Here is a 13,076-nt window from a genome sequence, read left to right on the forward strand (position 1 = left end):
ACAGGTTTGTCCAGAAAGGGTATGACCCCATTAAGTTAGAAAAAATTAGATTTGAAATTAGTAAGAATTATATTGGAGATCAAAAAGTCAGATATCAACCAAAACAAATAAAAGAGAAAAATAAGAGGGTGGATTATGCGTTTATATCTAGATATAATTGCCAATACAAAGAGATAGAATCTATTTTTAATAAACACTGGCCAATTATCAAAAAGGACAGGATTTTGGGCCAGTCAATACCAGAAAAACCTACGTTTATTTATAGGAGAACAAACAATTTAAGGGATATTTTAGTGAAAAATGTTATTTCTCCCCCAATGAAAAAGAAGATGAATATGTTTAATCTTAAAGGATTTTACCCTTGTAAGAAATGCTCCATATGTAAAACAACAGGTATTAATAGTAGATCTATAACAGAATTTACTTCACAAAATACTGGAAAGAGTTTTGAAATAAAAAAATGTATTTCGTGTAATTCGGCATTTGTTACATATTTATTAGAATGTTCGTGCCACTTACAGTATGTGGGCAGAACGTCAAGACCCCTTCATAAAAGATTGAGCGAACATGTTAATAATATTAGAAAAGGTAAGAAAGATCACTGCTTTTCCAGACATTTCAGGGATGTCCATAACTGCGATCCGCGGACCCTGAAATTCTGTGGAATTGATTCTATAGAAGCCCATTGGAGAGGTAGTGATAAAATTAAAATTTTATCACAAAATGAAACATTCTGGATATTCCAGTTAAGAACACTTAGACCCAGAAGATTAAATGTGGATTTAGACCTAAATTGTTTTATTTCTAATTTCTAATAAAAAGAGAAAGTTTTTTTTACTTTAATTTTAATCTAATTTGATTTTTGTTATTTAATTTTAATATTTTTCTAGTTTTTTAGGGTAATAAGAAATAATTAATATTTTATAAGTGATTATAATTATATGTGGAATTTATTTGAATTTGTATTTTAAATAAGATGGTAATATTAATCATGACCAGTAGGGGGATTAGGGAGTAGAGATACTAGTCTTAATGTAGCTTATTATATTAGATGAGATTTCTGTTAGGACATACATGCAGTATGGGGTATTTAGTGAATAAAATAATGTTTTTAATTATGTTTTTAATTAATGTTTGTATTTAGTGAGAAATCATGATTCACCAGTTAGGATATATATTAATGCACTTTTCTGGATTTGGGTTATGTGATATGAATGTTATGTTGGATGTGGCTGTTTAAGGTACCGTGTTCCGATTGCACAGGGAGGACATTTCCTGTGAGTCTAAGATCCCGCTGTTTGGTTTAGTAAGGGCGATGTTTCCCTGTTCCAATATGGCGATCGGAGTATCGTCAACAAATTGAGGAGCATTATATATTGCAGCCAGGTGTCCGGACGTCCCTATCTCTTATGACTAAGTCCCGGATATGACGAAACGCGTCAAGAGGAAGTGAGGTCAAACGCAAGGAGCAGGAACCGGAAGTGTCACGGCGGCCATCTTTGTTGTGGGAATCACTGTACACCTCGTGTGGGAACTGCCTGGTAATCCCCAGAAAGTGGGGTTTGTCTCAAAATCGCATTTCAAATTAACCTTCAAATGTAAGCAGATTCATTAAAGTGATACTATTTTGAATATATGCGGAGTCACACCATGGTCATTTTCCATTACATTGGAGCCTGGTAAATCTGTGATCAAGGCTTGTGATTGAGGATGGCATTACATTGTTACTCCAATAACAAGTGAAGGAGGAGAGGAGGAGAAAGTTCTTTGGGAGGATTTCTACAAGTTGTATTATAAAGGCGCTGGTTTTTCCTACTGTTGGTAAGGGTATATTTGCCTTACTCACTAGAAGTGTCACGTGTGGGTTAGGATTCTCACTGAGTGTATCACTTCAGGATTATATATTTTCTTGAGCACGAGTGTTGCTGGGAATAATTTTTTTCAGATTGTTTCACAAGTGTTTCACTGTTTTTTGTCTCACTTAGTGTTGCACATTTTTTTGATATATATATATCTGTGTGTGTATGTGTGTGTATATATATATATATATATATATATATATATATGTGTGTGTTTGTGTGAATTTTTTTTTTTTTTTCTTCTTCTTTGTTTGTGTTATGTTAATGCACTATTTTGGGTTTCTTTAATTTTGAGGTTTTTCACAAAAGTCATTGGACACAATCAACATTGCAAGAAAATTTTCAAGTTCTACACTTTTTTATTGACTACCGAGACACTGAACTTTATGTTTTTTGTTAGTTTGCTTATATGACTATCACTGATAAGGGGAGGTTTTGGTGTTTTAATATAGGTGGAAAATTTGTTGAAAGAGGGAAGATTCTTTTTTGGAATAATTTATTTGGTTTTAAACTTTCAGGGGTTGAAGGTTTCTTCTAATTAGGAATTAGAGTGGGTTTAAGGTTTTTTTGGTTTGATATCATATTCACATTGTATTTATAAGAAAAATAGAGACTCTCCCAGGTGGGAAAAAAAACCCAATAAAACACAACAGGGGCGCCGATCCTTCCCACTTAACCAAGAACAGAAAAAAACGTTTTGGCTATGCATACAGGTTACGTGTTCTGGTGAGGAATGTCTACGAGGGAATTTCCTGGCAAACAAGGCTCCAGGAGGGTTATTGTTCTGATTTTGGTTGCAGGGATGGGACTGTGTTAGTGTTGGGGGGTGGTGAGGAGGCAGGGGTGTATCTGCCATGAGGCAAACAAGGCGTTTGTCTAGGGTGGCATTTAAAGGGGGGCGGCACACCCCCCAAGCAGAAGGGACACTGTGTGTGTCAGCAACAGTGCTGCCATGGGTGAGTGTACAGCCAAGCCGACACACAAGGAGAGTCACCCGGGCTAAGGGACCGGCTGCAGAGGAGAGAAGAGTGGTGGGCGGATCCCTGGTGTGCGCTCGGAGCGCGTGAGGGCGGGGCCCACTGTCAGTGTGCGCTGGGATGGGCAGGATGGCCAGAAGGTGCCAGCGGAGGAGGAAAAAGAAAAGAACGAGGTCAGGGTGTAGGAGCCCCCCACTCTTTTGCAGCCGCCGCCGGAGATCCTGAGGGATATGGGACACAAGCGTCCCTCCTGGAGTGATCCTGACACTGTCTGGAGGAGCCCCTGCTGGACAGGTAAGAGCTTGGAGGACTGGTGCTTCCCCACTCCTGTCCCCCCGACACACAGCCCCCCACCTGTCCCACTTCCCTCCCCCGTACCATTGCCCCCTCTACGTCACACTGCCCCCTGTCACGCTGCCCCCTCCTGTCACCCATTCCCACACCTGTTCCACTTCCCCCCTCCTGTCCCCCCACATTGTCCCACTACCCCCCATCTGTCCCCACTGCCCCTCACCTGTCCCTCTGTGCTCCTCTTGTCCCACTGCCCCTCACCTGTCCCTCTGCGCTCCTCCTGTCCCACTGCCCCAATACTGTCCCATGCCCCCTGTCACGCTGCCCCCCACCTGTCCCTCTGCGCTCCTCCTGTCCCGCTGCCCCGATCCTGTCCCATGCCCCCTGTCACGCTGCCCTCCACCTGTCCCTCTGAGCTCCTCCTGTCCCACTGCCACTCACCTTTCCCTCTGCGCTCCTCCTTTCCCACTGCCCCTCACCTGTCCCTCTGCGCTCCTCCTGTCGCGCTGCCCCGATCCTGTCCCATGCCCCCGTCATGCTGCCCCCCACCTGTCCCTCTGTGCTTCTCCTGTCCCACTGCCACTCACCTGTCCCTCTGCGCTCCTCCTGTCCCGCTGCACCGTTCCTGTTCCATGCCCCCCACCTGTCCCTCTGTGCTCCTCCTCCTGTCCCACTGCACTTCTCCTGTCCCTCTGCCCCCACCTGTCTCCCCACCCATCATGCTGCCCCCCATCATGCTGCCCTCCCCGTCATGATGCCTCCCTCTTGTCCTGCTACCCTCCTACCTGTCTCGATGGCCTACTCCCCCTTCCTGCTGCCCCCCTCCTCTCCTGCTGCCCCCTTCCTGTCCTGCTGCCCCCCATCACGCTGACCCCCTCCTGTCCCACGACCCCCCCTGCCATGTCACACTGCCCTCCATCATGCTCCTGTACTGAAGAGGTGGATCTTAAACAGCAAGGGGAGAGATAAATGTAGATGGGGGTGCTCAATTTTAGTCTTGCCTAGGGCAGCAAAAAAGTAAAATACACTACTGTGCGGAGGGTCGATGCTGGGACTGCAGGGATGGGTCAGTATGTGGGGACTGCAGGGATGGGTCGGTATGTGGGGATTGCAGGGATGGGTCGGTATGTGGGGATTGCAGGGATGGGTCGGTATGTGGGGATTGCAGGGATGGGTCGGTATGTGGGGATTGCAGGGATGGGTCGGTATGTGGGGATTGCAGGGATGGGTCGGTATGTGGGGACTGCAGGGATGGGTCGGTATGTGGGGATTGCAGGGATGGGTCGGTATGTGGGGATTGCAGGGAAGGGTCGGTATGTGGGCATTGCAGGGATGGGTCGGTATGTGGGCATTGCAGGGATGGGTCGGTATGTGGGGACTGCAGGGATGGGTCGGTATGTGGGGACTGCAGGGATGGGTCGGTATGTGGGGATCGCAGGGATGGGTCGGTATGTGGGGATCGCAGGGATGGGTCGGTATGTGGGGATCGCAGGGATGGGTCGGTATGTGGGGATCGCAGGGATGGGTCGGTATGTGGGGATCGCAGGGATGGGTCGGTATGTGGGGATCGCAGGGAAGGGTCGGTATCTGGGGATCGCAGGGATGGGTCGGTATGTGGGGATCGCAGGGAAGGGTCGGTATGTGGGGATCGCAGGGATGGGTCGGTATGTGGAGATCGCAGGGATGGGTCGGTATGTGGGGATCGCAGGGATGGGTCGGTATGTGGGGATCGCAGGGATGGGTCGGTATGTGGGGATCGCAGGGATGGGTCGGTATGTGGGGATCGCAGGGAAGGGTCGGTATGTGGGGATCGCAGGGATGGGTCGGTATGTGGGGATCGCAGGGAAGGGTCGGTATGTGGGGATCGCAGGGATGGGTCGGTATGTGGGGATCACAGGGATGGGTCGGTATGTGGGGATCGCAGGGATGGGTCGGTATGTGGGGAACGCAGGGATGGGTCGGTATGTGGGGATCGCAGGGATGGGTCAGTATGTGGGGATTGCAGGGATGGGTCAGTATGTGGTGGATGGGTGAGGCAGTGTTGGGTTGGTGAGGAGGGTTGGTGCTGGGATTGCAGGGATAGGTCAGTATGTAGGGATTGCAGGGAAGGGTCAGTATGTGGGGATTGCAGGGATTGGTCAGCATGCGGGGATTGCAGGGATGGGTCAGTATGTGGGGATTGCAGGGATGGGTCAGTATGTGGGGATTGCAGGGATGGGTCAGTATGTGGGGATTGCAGGGATGGGTCAGTATGTGGGGATTGCAGGGATGGGTCAGTATGTGGTGGATGGGAGGATGGGTCAGTGTTGTCTGTGATGGATACTACCAGCACTGATCTCCTCCCACTTCCAGCTCATACATGGGTATGGGGAGCCCTCTCTGTATATGGGTGACACACCATTCCTTCCCCAGTGAGGACCCCTTTGCTCCCATCCTCACCCACCTACCTGTCTTCTGGATGAAGTACTGACAGCGCCTGCTGCTCACTGCACCCATCATCTGATACTTCATGTCCGTCCCCTCGCCCTTCACTTGCCGACATCGTTCCGCCACCTTTACGCATTTGGCGTACATGTTGGCGGCTCACGGCTCTTCCACTATGAGGCTGACGGTACCTCACGTCCAATCAGATTCCCAGTATGGGGGAGGGGCTCTGTAAGACATAAACAGTGAGTTGTATGAGGATCCACCATCGTTAGCGCCCACCCAAGCAATCATGTGACCATCATGGTGTGGGGCGAAAGTCAGACATAATTGAAGAGCGATCTCCACCAATCTGATCTGACAATGTGTGCTGTGCTCATACAATCCTCCACAATTTGACCTTTCTATTACATCCTGGACCACCTAGTAATGGCGGCTGTATTGTAGGCAGGTTCCCTTAATGGGACCTGGGGGGTCAGAGGTCACTGGCAATCTGCACAGGCCGGCTCCCTGCTTTGAATCTGCAGCATAGAGGTGACCCCTCTGATAAAGAACACAGACTGCCCGGACCCTCAGCCATTTGTTATCTGATTGACCGACATGAAGCCGCCTCTATCCCTTACATGGACTGTTCCGATTGAAGTGCCTTTTTACATGGACTCATCCCATCGGAGTGCCCCCTTACATGCATTGTTCCCATCGGTTTGCTCCTTTGCATGGACTGTTCTCATCGGAGTGGCCCCTTACATGGACTGTTCCCATCGGAGTGCCCCCTTTACATGGACTGTTCCCATCGGAGTGCCCCCCTTACATGGACTGTTCCCATCGGAGTGCCCCATTACATGGACTGTTCCCATCAGAGTGTCCCCTTACATGCACTGATCCCATCGGAGTGCCCCTTTACATGGACTGTTCCCATCGGAGTTTCTTCTTACATGCACTGATCCCATCGGAGTGCCCCTTTACATTGACTGTTCCCATCGGAGTGCCCCTTTACATGGACTGTTCACATCGGAGTGCCCCTTTACATGGACTGTTCACATCGGAATGCCCCCTTTACATGGACTGTTCCCATCGGAGTGTCCCCTTACATGCACTGATCCCATCGGAGTGCCCCCTTACATGGACTGTTCCTATCGGAGTGTCCCCTTACATGCACTGATCCCATTGGAGTGCCCCCTTACATGCACTGATCCCATGGGAGTGCCCACTTTACATGGACTGTTCCCATGGAAGTGCCCCCTTACATGGACTGATCCCATGGGAGTGCCCCCTTACATGGACTGATCCCATCGGAGTGCCCCCTTACATGGACTGTTCCCATCGGAGTGCCCCCTTACATGGACTGTTCCCATCGGAGTGCCCCGTTACATGCATTGATCCCATCGGAGTGCCCCTTTACATGGACTGTTCCCATCGGAGTGCCCCATTACATGGACTGTTCCCATCAGAGTGTCCCCTTACATGCACTGATCCCATCGGAGTGCCACTTTACATAGACTGTTCCCATCGGAGCGTCTCCTTACATGCACTGATCCCATCGGAGTGCCCCCCTTACATGGACTGTTCCCATCGGAGTGTCCCCTTACATGCACTGATCCCATCGGAGTGCCCCTTTACATTGACTGTTCCCATCGGAGTGCCCCCTTACACTTACATGGACTGATCCCATCACCATCAGCACCGTGCAGGCAGCTGCTCCAAGCACAGCGCCAGTCTCCTAGCAACCGATGTAAACACTACAGAACAGATCACACACATTTCTTTTTCACGCTCCTCAGCTCCGCCTCCTAGCTGCTCAAAGTTGCTCCGCCCCTTTCTTACTGCATCATCGGAGGGAGGAGTCTTGACTGAGGCGGGGCTCTATTCATACAAGTCTGGCTGCAGAATTTGAGTGGAAACACATGACCTCCACTCCGCCCCTTTTTTAATGAACTTTAATGAACTAACAAATATTCAGAGGCTACAGAGTGGAGCTCCACTTGACAGGAAACATGTGACCTCCAAAATGGAGTTCCATTCTGCAGCCAGACTTCTCAGTTTCTGTACAAATCTACACAGGAAATATGTGACATCCACTTCATTGAGCTGCGATTGTTGGTTGTTTATTGAATTAAAGTTCAATAAACAAAAAGAAAAAAAAAGGAGACCTGAACTAAAGATGGAGTGCAGGCCACATGTCCTATCTAGAGTGGAGCTCCATTTTGCTGCTAGACCCCTCCCCTCCACTCATCTCCTGGAAGGCCGGTCTCCTAGCAACCTATGTAGTCTATGATCCTACCCGCGCGCTCATCAGCCCCGCCTCCTGGCTGTTCGTACCGCATCGCCCCCTTTGGACGTTTCCAAAGGGGGAGGAGTCTAGACTGTGAGGAAGCTCTGCTCAGAGAGCAAGGACACTCTGGAGAGGACCGTCCAATCATCTCTGGGACAGACTGGGGGGGGGGGGGGGGCCAGGTGACATAAAGGGACACTCCGATGAGAACAATCCATACATGGGGCACTCCGATGGGATCAGTCGATGTAAAGGGGGCACTCCGATGGGATCAGTCCATGTGAGGGGGCACTCCGATGGGAACAGTCCATGTGAGGGGGCACTCCGATGGGAACAGTCCATGTGAGGGGGCACTCCGATGGGAACAGTACATGTTAGGGGGCACTCCGATGGGAACAGTCCATGTAAGGGGGCACTTTGATGGGAACAGTCCATGTAAAGGGGCACTCCGATGGGAACAGTCCTTGTAAGGGGGCACTCCGATGGAAACAGTCCATGTAAGGGGGCACTCCGATAGGAACAGTCCATGTAAGGGGGCACTCCGATGGGAACAGTCCATGTAAGGGGGCACCCAGATGGGAACAGTCCATGTAAGGGGGCACTCCGATGGGATCAGTCAATGTAAGGGGGCACTCCGATGGGATCAGTCCATGTAAGGGGGCACTCCGATGGGAACAGTCCATGTAAGGAGGCACTCCGATGGGAACAGTCCTTGTAAGGGGGCACTCCGATGGAAACAGTCCATGTAAGGGGGCACTCCGATAGGAACAGTCCATGTAAGGGGGCACTCCGATGGGAACAGTCCATGTAAGGGGGCACTCCGATGGGAACAGTCCATGTAAGGGGGCACCCAGATGGGAACAGTCCATGTAAGGGTGCACTCCGATGGGAACAGTGCATGTAAGGGGGCTCTCCGATGGGAACAGTCCATGTAAGGGGGCACTCCGATGGGAACAGCCCATGTAAGGGGGCACTCCGATGGGAACAGCCCATGTAAGGGGGCAATCCGATGGTAACAGTCCTTGTAAGGGGGCACTCCGATGGGAACAGTCCATATAAGGGGGCACTCCGATGGGAACAGTCCATGTAAGGGGGCACTCCGATGGGAACAGTCCATGTAAGGGGGCTCTCCGATGGGAACAGTGCATGTAAGGGGGCTCTCCGATGGGAACAGTGCATGTAAGGGGGCTCTCCGATGGGAACAGTCCATGTAAGGGGGCACTCCGATGGGAACAGTCCATGTAAGGGGGCATTCCGATGGGAACAGTCCATGTAAGGGGGAAATCCGATGGTAACAGTCCTTGTAAGGGGGCACTCCAATGGGAACAGTCCATGTAAGGGGGCACCCAGATGGGAACAGTCCATGTAAGGGGGTACCCAGATGGGAACAGTCCATGTAAGGGGGCACTCCGATGGGAACAGTCCATGTAAGGGGGCACTTTGATGGGAACAGTCCATGTAAAGGGGGACCCCGATGGCAAAAGTCCATGTAAGGGGGCACTCCGATGGGAACAGTCCATGTAAGGGGGCACTCCGATGGGAACAGTCCATGTAAGGGGGCACTCCGATGGGAACAGTCCATGTAAGGGGGCAATCCGATGGTAACAGTCCTTGTAAGGGGGCACTCCGACGGGAACAGTCCATGTAAGGGGGCACCCAGATGGGAACAGTCCATGTAAGGGGGCACTCCGATGGGAACAGTCCATGTAAGGGGGCACTCCGATGGGAACAGTCCATGTAAGGGGGCACTCCGATGGGAACAGTCCATGTAAGGGGGCACTCCGATGGGATCAGTCCATGTAAGGGGGCACTCCGATGGGATCAGTCCATGTAAGGGGGCACTCCGATGGGAACACTACATGTAAGGGGGCACTCCGATAGGAACAGTCCATGTAAGGGGGCACTCCGATGGGAACAGTCCATGTAAGGGGGCACTCCGATGGGAACAGTCCATGTAAGGGGGCACTCCGATGGGAACAGTCCATGTAAGGGGGCACTCCGATGGGAACAGTCCATGTAAGGTGGCACTCCGATGGGAACAGTCCATGTAAGGGGGCATTCCGATGGGAACATTCCATGTAAGGGGGCACTCCGATGGGAACAGTCCATGTAAGGGGGCACTTTGATGGGATCAGTCCATGTAAGGGGGCATTCCGACGGGATCAGTCCATGTAAGGGGGCACTCCGATGGGAACACTACATGTAAGGGGGCACTCCGATGGGAACACTGCATGTTAGGGGGCACTCTGATGGGAATAGTTCATGTAAGGGGGCACTCCGATGGGAACAGTCTATGTAAGGGGGCACTTTGATGGGAACAGTCCATGTAAGGGGGCACTCCGATGGGAACAGTCCATGTAAGGGGGCACTCCGATGGGAACAGTCCATGTAAGGTGGCACTCCGATGGGAACAGTCCATGTAAGGGGGCACTCCGATGGGAACAGTCCATGTAAGGGGGCACTCCGATGGGAACAATCCATGTAAGGGGGCACTCCGATGGGAACAGTCCATGTAAGGGGGCACTCCGATGGGAACAGTCCATGTAAGGGGGCTCTCCGATGGGAACAGTCCATGTAAGGTGGCACTCCGATGGGAACAGTCCATGTAAGGGGGCTCTCTGATGGGAACAGTCCATGTAAGGGGGCACTCCGATGGGAACAGTCCATGTAAGGGGGCACTCTGATGGGAACAGTCCATTAAAGGGGGCTCTCTGATGGGAACAGTTCATGTAAGGGGGCACTCTGATGGGAACAATCTATGTAATGGGGTTCTCTGATGGGAACAGTCCATGTTAGTGGGTACTGAGATTAGGATAGTCCATATAAGGGGGCACTCCGATGAGGACAACTGATGTAAGGAGGAACTGTATTGGGGACCCTGATGTAAAAGGGCACTCTGATGGGGTTAATCCATGTAAGGGAGACTCTGTAGGGACATCTGGTGTAAGAGGAACTTTGATGAGGACTCCTGATATAAGGAACCACCATGATGGGGACAGTCCATGTAAAGGGGCACTCCAAAAGGAACAGACCTTGTAAGGGGGCACTCGGATGGAGACAGCCCATGTAAAGGGGCACTCCACTAAGGACAGTCCATGAAATGGGAATTCTGATGAGGACAGCTGATGTAAGGGGACACTTGGAGAATCTGATATAAAGAGGGCCTTTGTGGATTACTCCTGATAAAAGACGGCACTCCGATGGGGACAATGCATGTAAGGGGGACTGTGATAAGGATGTCTGATGTAAGGGGGACCTTAATGAGGACTTCTGATATAATGGGGCGCAGTGATGGGGAGACCTGATATAATGGAGCACAGTGATGGGGAGACCTGATATAATGGGGCACACTAATGGGGAGACCTGATATAATGGGACACAGTGATGGGGAGACCCAATATAATAGGGCCCAGTGATGGGGAGACCTGATATAATGGGGCACAGTGATGGGGAGAGCCGATATAATGGGGCACAGTGATGGGAAGACCTTATATAATGGGGCACAGTGATGGGGAGACCTGATATAAGGGGGCACAGTGATGGGAAGACCTGATATAATGGGGCACAGTGATGGGGAGACCTGATATAACGGGGCACAGTGATGGGAAGACCTGATATAAGGGGGCCCAGTGATGGGGAGACCTGATATAATGGGGCGCAGTGATGGGGAGACCTGATATAAGGGGGCACAGTGATGGGGAGACCTGATATAATGGGGCACAGTGATGGGGAGACCTGATATAATAGGGCACACTAATGGGGAGACCTGATATAATGGGGCACAGTGATGAGGAGACCTGATATAAGGGGCACAGTGATGGGGAGACCTGATATAATGGGACACAGTAATGGGGAGACCCGATATAATGGGGCACAGTGATGGGGAGACCTGATATAATGGGGCACAGTGATGGGGAGACCTGATATAATGGGGCACAGTGATGGGGAGACCTGATATAATGGGGCACAGTGATGGGGAGACCTGATATAATGGGGCACAGTGATGAGGAGACCTGATATAATGGGGCACAGTGATGAGGAGACCTGATATAATGGGGCACAGTGATGGGGAGACCTGATATAATGGGGCGCAGTGATGGGGAGACCTGACATAATGGGGCGCAGTGATGGGGAGACCTGATATAATGGGACGCAGTGATGGGGAGACCTGATATAAGGGGCGCAGTGATGGGGAGACCTGATATAATGGGGCACAGTGATGGGGAGACCTGATATAATGGGGCACAGTGATGGGGAGACCTGATATAAGGGGTGCTGGTTCTGTTTAGTCATCCTAATGACAGTCTAATACAGACTAGTGGATCCCGGGTCATGTCTGGTGGGACAGAAGTGTGAAGAGGGAATACTGGTTCTCTGTGTCTCTACCGCACAGTGTGAACAGCTGTCAGTCACTCACACACAATGGTGACATCATGGCCCCTCTGACTTTTTTTAATCTTTTATTATCTACAGAAATAGTACATATCATACATAACTATATGATACAGCCTGTCACCAACATTACCACAGCCCCCCGTAATATCAATGTATAAATCTGTGTCCCCCTATAACATTGTTTTCTTATCAGAAGGCTGATGTCTGGAAGATGTTGGAACTAAGTATCCGATATGTGAAGGGGGAACTTTCTGGCCACGATTCTTCAGATTATAATCCAAACGAGTCCACCGAAATCATTATCAACACATTAGTGAAAGTGTCTCGGTGAATTCATAAGGAAATCTGTAGCATCATAAAATGTAATACAACAAAATAAAACCGAGGGGTGACTATTATACATCAATAGATTGTCCACTTTGCAATTGCAGTTGCTCCACAGCTTACTAAATACGGGGAAGCACTGCTGACATCCATCACCCCATTAAGTGCGAGAACAAATGTTGTTCTTTTTTATGATCATGCATGTGATTGGGTATTCTTTACCAGCTGCAGCTTTATTTCATTTACTAAGCTCTGGAGCAATAGAACTTGCAAAGTGCACATGCTATTTAACTTTAGTAAATCAACCCCAAAGTGTCCGTGTTTTGTTCAGTTCTTCTCCTTCACGTTGTATTTTAGAGAAGAAACATCGATCAAAGAAAAGGAGATATATAGAGACATTACAGGTGATCATTGCTGACCACTGCATCACCCACCATAAGATAACAGCAACAACCATGTCAAGTCTGTTCTCTGTTTTGTGAATGAAAAGGGTTGTTCTTATGTAGATCTTAGTAAACAAGTCTGGAGAGGAAG

General features: G+C 50.1%; 1 long non-coding RNA gene across 1 annotated transcript in view; it reads left to right on the plus strand.

The window, feature by feature from the left end:
* The first annotated feature begins 1,460 nt into the window (after positions 1-1,460).
* The window catches only part of LOC149467733 (uncharacterized), a 33,670-nt gene continuing 22,054 nt past the window's right edge, over positions 1,461-13,076 (plus strand). Inside the window, exon 1 of the long non-coding RNA XR_016311861.1 lies at positions 1,461-1,598. This is a non-coding gene — a long non-coding RNA (uncharacterized LOC149467733). The remainder of the gene's footprint in view (positions 1,599-13,076) is intronic.

This window comes from Staurois parvus, unplaced genomic scaffold (assembly GCF_062004578.1).
Source record: "Staurois parvus isolate SC_StPar_1 unplaced genomic scaffold, SC_StPar_1.0 ptg000102l, whole genome shotgun sequence".
NCBI classification, from domain to species: Eukaryota; Metazoa; Chordata; class Amphibia; order Anura; family Ranidae; genus Staurois; species Staurois parvus.